Source organism: Arachis hypogaea, chromosome 20 (genome assembly GCF_003086295.3).
Source record: "Arachis hypogaea cultivar Tifrunner chromosome 20, arahy.Tifrunner.gnm2.J5K5, whole genome shotgun sequence".
NCBI lineage: Eukaryota > Viridiplantae > Streptophyta > Magnoliopsida > Fabales > Fabaceae > Arachis > Arachis hypogaea.
The window spans coordinates 79,901,309-79,911,239 of record NC_092055.1 but is presented as its reverse complement, the minus strand read 5'-3'; the positions used below and the strand labels follow the sequence as shown (position 1 = coordinate 79,911,239).

At 38.1% G+C, this 9,931-nt stretch overlaps 1 non-coding gene across 1 annotated transcript; it reads right to left on the bottom strand.

Moving 5' to 3' along the window:
- Nucleotides 1-9,616: 9,616 nt before the first annotated feature.
- LOC112788213 (small nucleolar RNA R71) lies at nt 9,617-9,723 on the bottom strand. Its single transcript, XR_003195587.1, has one exon. It is a non-coding gene; the product is annotated as a small nucleolar RNA R71 (small nucleolar RNA).
- Between the last annotated feature and the right edge of the window lie 208 nt (nt 9,724-9,931).

The following is a 9,931-nucleotide window of genomic DNA, read 5'->3' as shown; positions in this document are numbered from 1 at the left end:
TATTTTCCTATGCTTATTACTGAATTACACTAGACTGTGTTCTGCCTGATATTATGCTGGTTCTGTTTAATGAATTTTCTTATTTGAGTTGATATGTTACAGAGTTGATTAACAGAACAATTCAGTCACAATTTCCTTGCTAAAATATAAATTTTCCATTCCAATTAATTGTCAAATTACAAGGAGATCATTACACTCACAAAATTAATCAGCAAAACCCTAAACTAAACCCAGATGTTCAGCAAGACCCAGTACATCTCAATTTACATAACTCAGACCCAATCAAAGAAATACAAACTGAACACTAAATTCTCCCCTAATTTCATCAACCATAGTTCAATGGCATCACACACGCTACCCCCTCCCTCTGATTGAACCAAATCTGCGACCAGAAGCAAAACAAAACAACCCATCCAGAAATCCCTAACACTGCAGCAACCTTGAACTTCCACTCAATGTCTCTCACTTTTGCTTTCAGAGCAGCAACTTTTCTCTTCGTCTTTGCAACATGGGGATCCTCACTCTCTGCTTCTGGGTCTGCCCAAAGGAAGAAATCACACTCCTCCTGGATCTGTAACAACCCTTCAGAGTCAGAGCCCAGAACAAACAATACCTTGCCATCACCTACCTACAGAAACTTAAAACCCTAACCTCATAGTAGACATACCCCCAAAATTGTCGCCCAGGGTTGTTCTTCGTTCCCGAAATCCTAAGCACGGATCTCTCTCCATGTCCACACACAAGCTCCCTCTTCTGCGCAGACGACCGACTCCGGCACGACCGTGAGCTCTCGGCAGCCATGGCTCCACTCACCTTCGAAAGCCCTTCCTCCTTCTCTGTCTCGTTAGTTAGGGATGACTTCTCTGATTTAATCCCAACCCTCCCCAAATCAGAACTTTATATAAATAAATAAATAAACAAATAAATTAACTTTATTTATTAAAACCTCTAACTTACAGTAACGGCTAAAGGGCAAAAGTGTCCAAAAATTTTGTTTTCAGGGGGGAAGGACAATTTTAAAGTGTATTAAACGTTCGGGATGATTTTAATAATAGAAAAAGGTCGGAGACGAATTTGATTTTCACCCCTTACCTTAGGGACGATTTCAGTACTTAACCCTTATGTTTATTTCTTTCAATTTATGGTTTAGTTGCTTATTAATTTCTGGTTTATTAAAAAAAATTTTGCACTCGACGCGTAAGCGTCGATGACGCGCATGCATCATATGTCATTGTGTAATCTTAATAAAATAAACAGAGAGTTGTGCTGGAACGACGCGGAAGGGGTGTCTGGCGCACAAGAAAACCAACACGTACGCGTGGGCATGAAAATCAGCGTTAATAGTGAATTAAACAGAGAGTTGGGCTGCCACTGTGCTGGAAACAGGCGAGTAGTCACGTGTACGCGTGACCGACGCTCGCGCATCAGTGTTCATTTTCGGCCACCCACGCCTACGCATGGGCGACGCTTACGCGTCGCATGGCTAATTCAGTTTTTCACGCGTACGCATGCATGCGCGCGTGACGCGTCCTGTTTTTCATTTCTTACTTCTTTCTCCTCTCATTTCTCCTTCGTTCTTCCTCCTTTCTTACTTTCTTCTTCTTCATTTCTTTAACTTCTCATTCTTATTCTCTTTCATTCTATTTTCCTTATTGCATTTGCATACTTTCACTCATTGCATTTTAATTTTGTGCATTTTTTATTTTCTTTTCTAAATTTGATATTTTTTCTTTGGTGTTGAATTTTTTTGCTCAACTGTTGAATATCTCTTGCATTATTCTGGTGCTTCGTGACTTGTTTTATTCTAATTGGGTGATATTATTTAAGTCGATGCTAATCTTCTATGACACTTGTATTTCTTTTGCATTGATATGAACTTATATTGTCTTTCATGACCCGCTCTCTCTTCCCCATTGTTGCAATTTTTGCACTATTGATATGCCATTTGCTTCTACTATTTTCTCACTTGCATGTTGTAGCTACCATGTAATTGAGACCCTCATTATTTGGCACCCACCCATACTTTATATATTTTCTTATCTTTATTTCTGGGTTACTTTTCTTCTTTTTCTCTTCTTTCAGGATGGCACCGAGAAGAGAAAGGAAAAAAACTTTTCAATGGGGGCAACGAACAAGTCCATCTGCACAATCTTTAGAGAAAATCATCAGTTGTAACAACCCATCCACTTGCACATCTTTGCATGCACCGAGGACGGTGAAATCTTTAAGTGTGGGGAGGTCGATACCAACATTCATGGGTAAGTTATTTTCTTCTCAACACCAATGTTTAATTTTCTTTGTTAAATTAGTTGTTGCTTTTGCATGTTTGATCGCATGTTTGTTAGATTTTGTGCATATTCTACTACTGCTTGGTTGAAGTAATAATTTCTTTTCCAAGAAACTATTTTATAGCATTTCACTAATTTGAATTAAAATTTTTATTAAACTTGTTTGAAGAAATATTATATTGGAACATGGTTAGAGCTCGAACACACAAAACCAGTGAGATTTTGAGCCTATTTGATTGGTTGCATTTTATCAACCAATATTTTATTTTTGCTGTGTATTTTTCTCTCTAAAAGTGTGATCTTTGTCTTGCTTAATTCTATATTTCCATTGTTTGATGTATGCGTGCACTTATATGATTGAGGCCTTGTTTCACTGAGCTTACATACCCATATGGCCTTAACCTTTTCATTATCCTTTGTAAACCAATGTTGAGCCTACTTATTGATGAATCCATATTTGATGATGATTTTTGGTTAGAATTGAATGGATTTTCATCATATAAACTCACACTTATTCCCTTGAATAGCATGCTTTTGATCTCTCCTTCCAATTTGTGCTTGATCATGAAAATATGCTTTTTTATACTTAATTTAATCTATTTTATTCCATTTTTCTTCCATTCGATGCCTTGATATTTTTGGTGAGTGCTTTCAAGTATGTAAGGTAGGAATGGATTGGAGAAAACAGAAGAAGAGTATGCAAAGAGGAGGAAGCAAGAGAAATCAAAGGAGTAAGCTCAGAAACGTGTGCGTGCGCACAACTACCTGTGCGTACGCACAGCTGATGCGTGAGCATCTTTCCTATATTTTCCTAGTGAATTTGCATGTAATTTGTTGAGTTTAATCAAGAATTAATTATATTTTATCCACTATGGATGCTATTTTGAGTTTTGTGCAATACTGTTTATATTAGGTAGCATTTGCCTGGATTTGATGGAGTTTCTGCAGCATAAGAAGCAAAGGAGATGGCAGCGAGGAGCGACGCGTATGCGTGACAGATGCGTGCGCGTGATTTGGAGCTTTCCATGACGACGCGTGCGCGTGACCGACGCGTCCGCGTGACTCGCGAAGAAGACCATCGACGCGTACGCGTGACCGACACGCGTGATATGCGCCACGTGCAGAAAACGCTGGGGGCGATTTCTATGCCGTTTTTGACCCAATTTTTAGCCCAGAAAGCACAGATCAGAGGCTGCAGAGTGACGAAATCAAGTGGTCCCCATCCATCAATTGAAGACTTATGGATTGCTATAATTAATTCTAATTTAAATTCAAATTTGATTTTTAAATAGGAAAAGATATTATTTTAATTTTAGATTTTTTTATTAATTAGGATTAGTTATAAAAAGGGGATTCCATTAGGGAACTCTGGGGGATTAAGATCCATCATATTGGAATTCAGTATATTTTACCTGAATCCTTATTTTCTCTTTACCATGAGCAACTAAACCTCCACTGTTAAGGTTAGGAGCTCTGTCTACTTCTATGGATTAATTTAATTGCTTTTTCTATTTTAATTCATGTATGGATTTATGATTTAAGAATTGTTTTTGCTTTTTATTTTATGAATTTGGGTGGAACAGAAGTATGACCCTCTTTCTATTTGAGTTCTTGTATAACTTGGAAAAGCTCTTTACTTGAACAACAGCTTGAAAACATATTCTCCTAAATTTTAATTATCTGGATTTAACGGGATACGTGACATATAATCCTTTTATTTTTGGGTAGTTAGAGTTTTTGTGGTATATAAACTGGAATTTGATCATCACCCTCTAATTGGAATTAATTGACCAAGGAATTGGCTGTTGATGAATTTTATAGGAGACTAGGAAGGTCTAAGGAATTAGGGTCTAGTCACATATAGTTTGCCATAAATTAAATCCTACATGGTTAAAATAGTTAGTAAGAAAAATTAATCCAGAAAAATAGATAACTCTGAAGCCTTAACTATCTTCTCCATATTTTCTTCCCAAAGTATTTACTTGCCTTTCTTCAATATTCTTGATAATGTTTAATGTCTTTTATATTGCTTCTCAACACCAATTTTTGTTTGTCTAACTAAGCTTATCAAACACTATTGTTGCTTAATCCATCAATCCTCGTGGGATCGACCCTTACTCATGTAAGGTATTGATGCACGGAAACTTGTCTCTCAACAAATTCCCCTTCGGCTAAATATTGTTTTATTATTTTTCAAAAAAAAATTTAAAAACTTTCCTTGTTTTCTTCCTTTTCGTTCATAACCCCCCCCCCTTTTTGTCTTCATTTGGTTTGATTTTATTTTTTTTCTTTCTTTCCGTGCATTCCTTTTCTTTTCTTTTTATTAATTTTTAATTTTTATTTTTCCTGTTTTCAAAACTTTCGTTCGTTCTTCACTTATTTTTTCTTTTTCTTTTTATTTTCTTTTATTTTCATTTTTTTCTTTTCATTAATTTTTATCTTTTTATATTTTATTAGTTTTATTTTATTTTTGTCTCTAAAAAAATATATTTAATAATAATTTAATACTAGTAATTTTTCTTAATTTTTGAAATTAAGTTTGTTATCTTTTAGTTAGTTTTATTTTAATTTTTCTTATTTTAATTTTTAGAATTCTGTTATTTCTTCTTTACTTTCCTGTTTACCACATGGTGCGTTTAATTCTATTTGGTGTTTTGTGCTAAGGAAAAATAATGGAGAGAGATCGTCTGGGTTACTACTCATACCCGAGTAGTGATCCATATCATTATGAATGGGGGAACTATCCGAATTTTGGTTGGCAAAGTCAAAACCAAAGAAACTTCAATACTCCATGTTCCAACTATCAAGAACCACCATCTCCATATCCATACCAAGAACCACCACCTCTCTATCCATATCAAGAACCATCATCTTTCTACCCATATCAAGAGCCACTATCTACCTATTCATACTAAGAACCATCCTCTTTTTACACCTATCAAGAACCATCATCTCCTTCTTATTCATATCAAGAGCCACCTCCTTCTTATTCATCTCAAATACCATCAGATCTTGAGCTTCCCATGAAAGAATTCTTACATGATATAAAGACAAGTGTCAAAAATGTAGAGAAGCATGTGCAGTCGATTATCAAACCACAGGAAGAGGAGCAAGCAAATTCCTTCCCAAGAGATATAATACAAGATCCTATAGAAGAAAGTGAGGAAATCAATCAAAGGAGTTCATACTTTAGTGAATTAGAGAACTTTCCATTCTCACACATGGAAGAAGAGGAAGATGCAAAAACAAAGGAGGAAGATGCATCCACAAAGGAGGAAGATGCACAACCTCCCATGCCCTTGGTAAGCAATGAAGAAGAGATTGAATTAGAAGATGGCTACCAAGAGGAAGAGGTTGAAATTGAGGAAGCCTGCAAAAAAGTGGAAGAATTCAAAGAAGAACACAAGGGAGTGGAGCTTGCAAAACCTCTCCCAAAGCCATTACAATCCAATACAACATTCAAGTGGGTAAAATTCATATCCTTAATCTTTACGTTCCCACTTGAATATGGGCTACTGGAGACGGTTGGTCAACTTAGAGCTCTTTGTGGCATTAAGAGTAAGAGGAAGATGGTTAGTGGTGAGATTTGTCAAGCAAGGTTCAATATGGTTGCATTCTCCAAAGTGAACTGCAAGAATTGGTGTAGAGCTCAATTGAATGGGTCTAGAAGGTTGTTTGGATGTCTCTATGAGATTCAGATTGCTTGCAACCCGGTGGGAACAATGGTGATCCACAAGAAGACGGGTGTAAAAGCAAGGTTTGGGACCCTGGAATTCATTCTCGCAATCAACACTCCTGGGGCCTTGTCACTTGCTTCAACTTGCTCGAAGGCGTTATGCGCCTAGTTTGGAATCCCGGTAGCCATTGGAATTACAAACATTGGTGGAGATTCCTGGACCAGTACAAGCACAAACCACCATGACAAGGAGCTCACCACATGTCCAACTTAAGGACTTTAACTAAAAGTGCTAGGTGGGAGACAATCCACTGTGGAACCGAACACCTCAAGCTATATATAAAAAAAAGAGAGCACACGACGCACAATCGTCACAGACGCATATGCATTATATGGGTGTGCGTGAAAAAAATAAAAGTGAACAAAGAGTTGCACGGGAGTGGCACAGGAAGTGTGCCTGGTGCACTGATGCCAGGGCATTTTGGCCAGTTTCACTAACCTCTTCTTTATGGTTTTAGGGTAGTTTCATGCACTTTCTTAGGAAATAAGCAAGTTTTGGGTAGAATTTCACTTACATCTTGATTCAAGCTAACATTGTGATTTTTATATGAATTCATGAGAATTATGCATGAATTGAATGACAAATTGGATGATGCATGTCTCATAAATTGGACTAGAACTTTGATGCACTTTATTGCTTGATTTTAGGACAAAGGAAGCAAGGAAGAACCACGTTAGCAGCCACATTAGTCTAACTAACGTGACCTCTAACGTGGAAGGAGAGCTAGCTTGCAACGTTAATGAGAAAAGTAATCGCCAATAACGTCCTCGAAGCCAGCATAGCCCACATTAATTACCACGTTAACTACATTAACGTGGTAGTTAACGTGGAAGAAGAAAATGAAGCCAACGTTAGTGACACTCACCTTTGTCACTAACGTTGGACCAAGCTCATATTGGCCACGTTAAGAACCACGTTAACTCAGTTAACGTGGACTCTAACGTGGGGAAACAAAAGAATGATCAACGTTAGTGACACTCACCTTTGTCACTAACGTTGAGCTAAGCCACTTTGAGCCACGTTAGTTGCCACGTTAACTCAGTTAACATGGACTCTAACATGGAGGGAGCAAAGAATCGCCAAGGTTAGAGACTCTCACCTTTGTCACTAACGTTGGGATGAGCCACTATGAGTCACGTTAACCCCCACGTTAACTACATTAACGTGGAAGCTAACGTGAGTAAAAGGGATGATGAGCCAATGTTAGTGACACTCACCTTTGTCACTAACGTTGGAGATGGCTAGCAATACCACGTTAGAAGCCACGTTAACCTAGTTAACGCGTACTCTAACGTGGGAAGTAGGGGCATTTTGGAACATTAGTGACAAAGGTAAGTGTCACTAACGTTCTCGAAGATGTGGCAAGCCTACGTTAAAGGTCACGTTAGCCACACTAACGTGAACTCTAACATAGGGAGAAAGGAGGATTCTCAACGTTATTGGAAAAAGTAAGTCCCAATAACGTGTGCGAAGGACCAAGAGGCAACGTTAGTGGTCACGTTGATGCCACTAACGTTGAAGTTAACGTGGAGCATCCTTGGGTTAGGAACGTTAGTGAAAAAGGTGATTGTCACTAATGTTCTCGAACCCACACTTTCACTTAACGTTAACGCCACTAACGTCCTAAGCTAGAATCGCTGCCTACTTCACACTTTCTCTCTGCAAGTAAAGCTAAGCCCACTGAAGAAGATAACTGCTTCAACTCAAGATCTAAAGGTCCATATCCAAGACTTGAGGAGCCAACTAGAAGATCAGAAGAATAGTATAAATAGGGAGAACTTTGAACTAGAAAGAGGAGCTTTTGGCATTATTAGAATTACTCTCTGTATTTTACTTTCTCTGCAACTTTTAGTTTAATTCTCATAATGTACTCTCCATCTATGCTTTTCATTCCCAGAGCTATGAACAAGTAAACCCCTTTCATTGGGCTAGGGAGCTCTGTTGTAATTTGATGGATCAATAATAGTTTTCATTATCCTTCTTCTCTCTTTTCTCTTGATTTTACTAGAAAGCTTTCAATCTTCATCCAATTGAGTAGTTATCTTGGAAAAGAAGCTATTCATACTTGGATCTCTTCTGAACCTTGGAAGAGGATTGAAGAGATAATGCTAGAATCGCTTTCTCATGTTGGACCAAATTGGGGTTTGGGCGGATATGGTGACATATAATTCTCCCAATACTTTGATTTGGAAATACATGTGGTATAATCAGTGACCACACTTCATCTCTTCTCATGAGCAATTAGACCAAGGAATTGGCTATTGATCTAATTTGAGAGATTGAATTACCAAGGAATTGGAATTCAATCGCTTAAGATTGCCAAGGAGATCAATGAATGCATTGATTGAGGAAGAGATGAAGATGAACTTGATCCGAAGAATGCAACATCTCCTATGCCCAATGAACTCCCTATTTTTGATCTTACCTATTCTCTTTACTTTCTGCTATTTACTTTCATGCTAAACTCCCCTTCCCCATTTAAGATTCTGCAATTTACCTTCCATCATTTATTTTTTGCAATTTACTTTCCCTCCATTTAATTTCCTGCAATTCTCAACCCAATTTCTGCTTAGCTCAACTAGAACATTCTTCCAATTAAAGTTGCTTGACCAATCAATCCCTGTGGGATTCGACCTCACTCTATTGTGAGTTTTTACTTGACGACAATTCGGTATACTTGCCGAGGGAGATTTGTAAAAGGACAAGTTTTCATGCATCAAGTTTATGGCGCCGTTGCCGGGGATTGATTTTGTATCAACAATGGTTAAATTGGTGGATAACTAGATTGAGCATTTGTTTTTATTTTGTTTGATTTAAGTTCATTTGAGTAATTTACCTTCTGTTTAGCTATTTTCTTCCCTTTCCCCTACCCATTTTCTTAGTTGTTTACAATTCAGTCACTAACCCACTAACTGTTTGATATATTACATCACTCACACTAACAGCATTTCTATAGAAATTACTGTCTGCATCTATCTCTCTTGCTTTTGCTTTGTTGGTTGTATGACAGGTAGAAGAAGCGGGGCTTCAACTTCCTTTGATTCTGAACTTGAGAGGACCTTCCTTAGATTAAGGAGGGAAGCAAGAGAAAAGAGAGTAGTTGGTGCTGAGGAAGAGGAAGAGTACTTTGAACCAGACATGGATGAGAATATGGAAAACCATCATGAAGAAGAGGCTCACAACCATGGCAGAGAAGGTCCAGCGCATCAGGCTGGGCAAGAGAGAAGAGTTCTGGGTTCTTACATCAACCCAAACCCAGGAAACTGTGGGAGTAGCATCCAAAGGCCAACCATACATGCCAACAACTTTGAACTAAAGCCACAGCTCATCACCCTTGTTCAGAACAATTGTTCATTCGGAGGAAGTATCCAAGAAGACCACAATCAACATCTAACCACCTTCCTGAGGATATGTGATACTGTGAAGTCTAATGGTGTTCATCCTGACACCTATAGACTACTTCTGTTTCCCTTCTCGCTCAAGGAGAAAGCATCTAAATGGCTGGAATCCTTTCCAAAGGAGAGTTTAGCAACCTGGGAAGATGTAGTGAACAAGTTCTTGGCAAGATTCTATCCTCCTCAACGGATCAACAGGTTGAAAGCTGAGGTACAAACATTCTGGCAGCAGGATGGTGAGACTCTATATGAAGCATGGAAGAGGTTTAAAGACTTGACAAGAAGATGCCCGCCAGATATGTTCAATGAATGGGTGCAGTTGCACATTTTCTATGAAGGCCTTTCATAAGAATCAAAGAAGGCAGTAGATCACTCATCCGGGGGATCTCTGAACAAGAAGAAGACCATTGAATAAGCCATAGATGTCATTGAGACTGTAGCAGAGAATGACTACTTCTATACTTTTGAAAGGGGCAACACTAGAGGAGTGATAGAGCTGAACAATATGGAT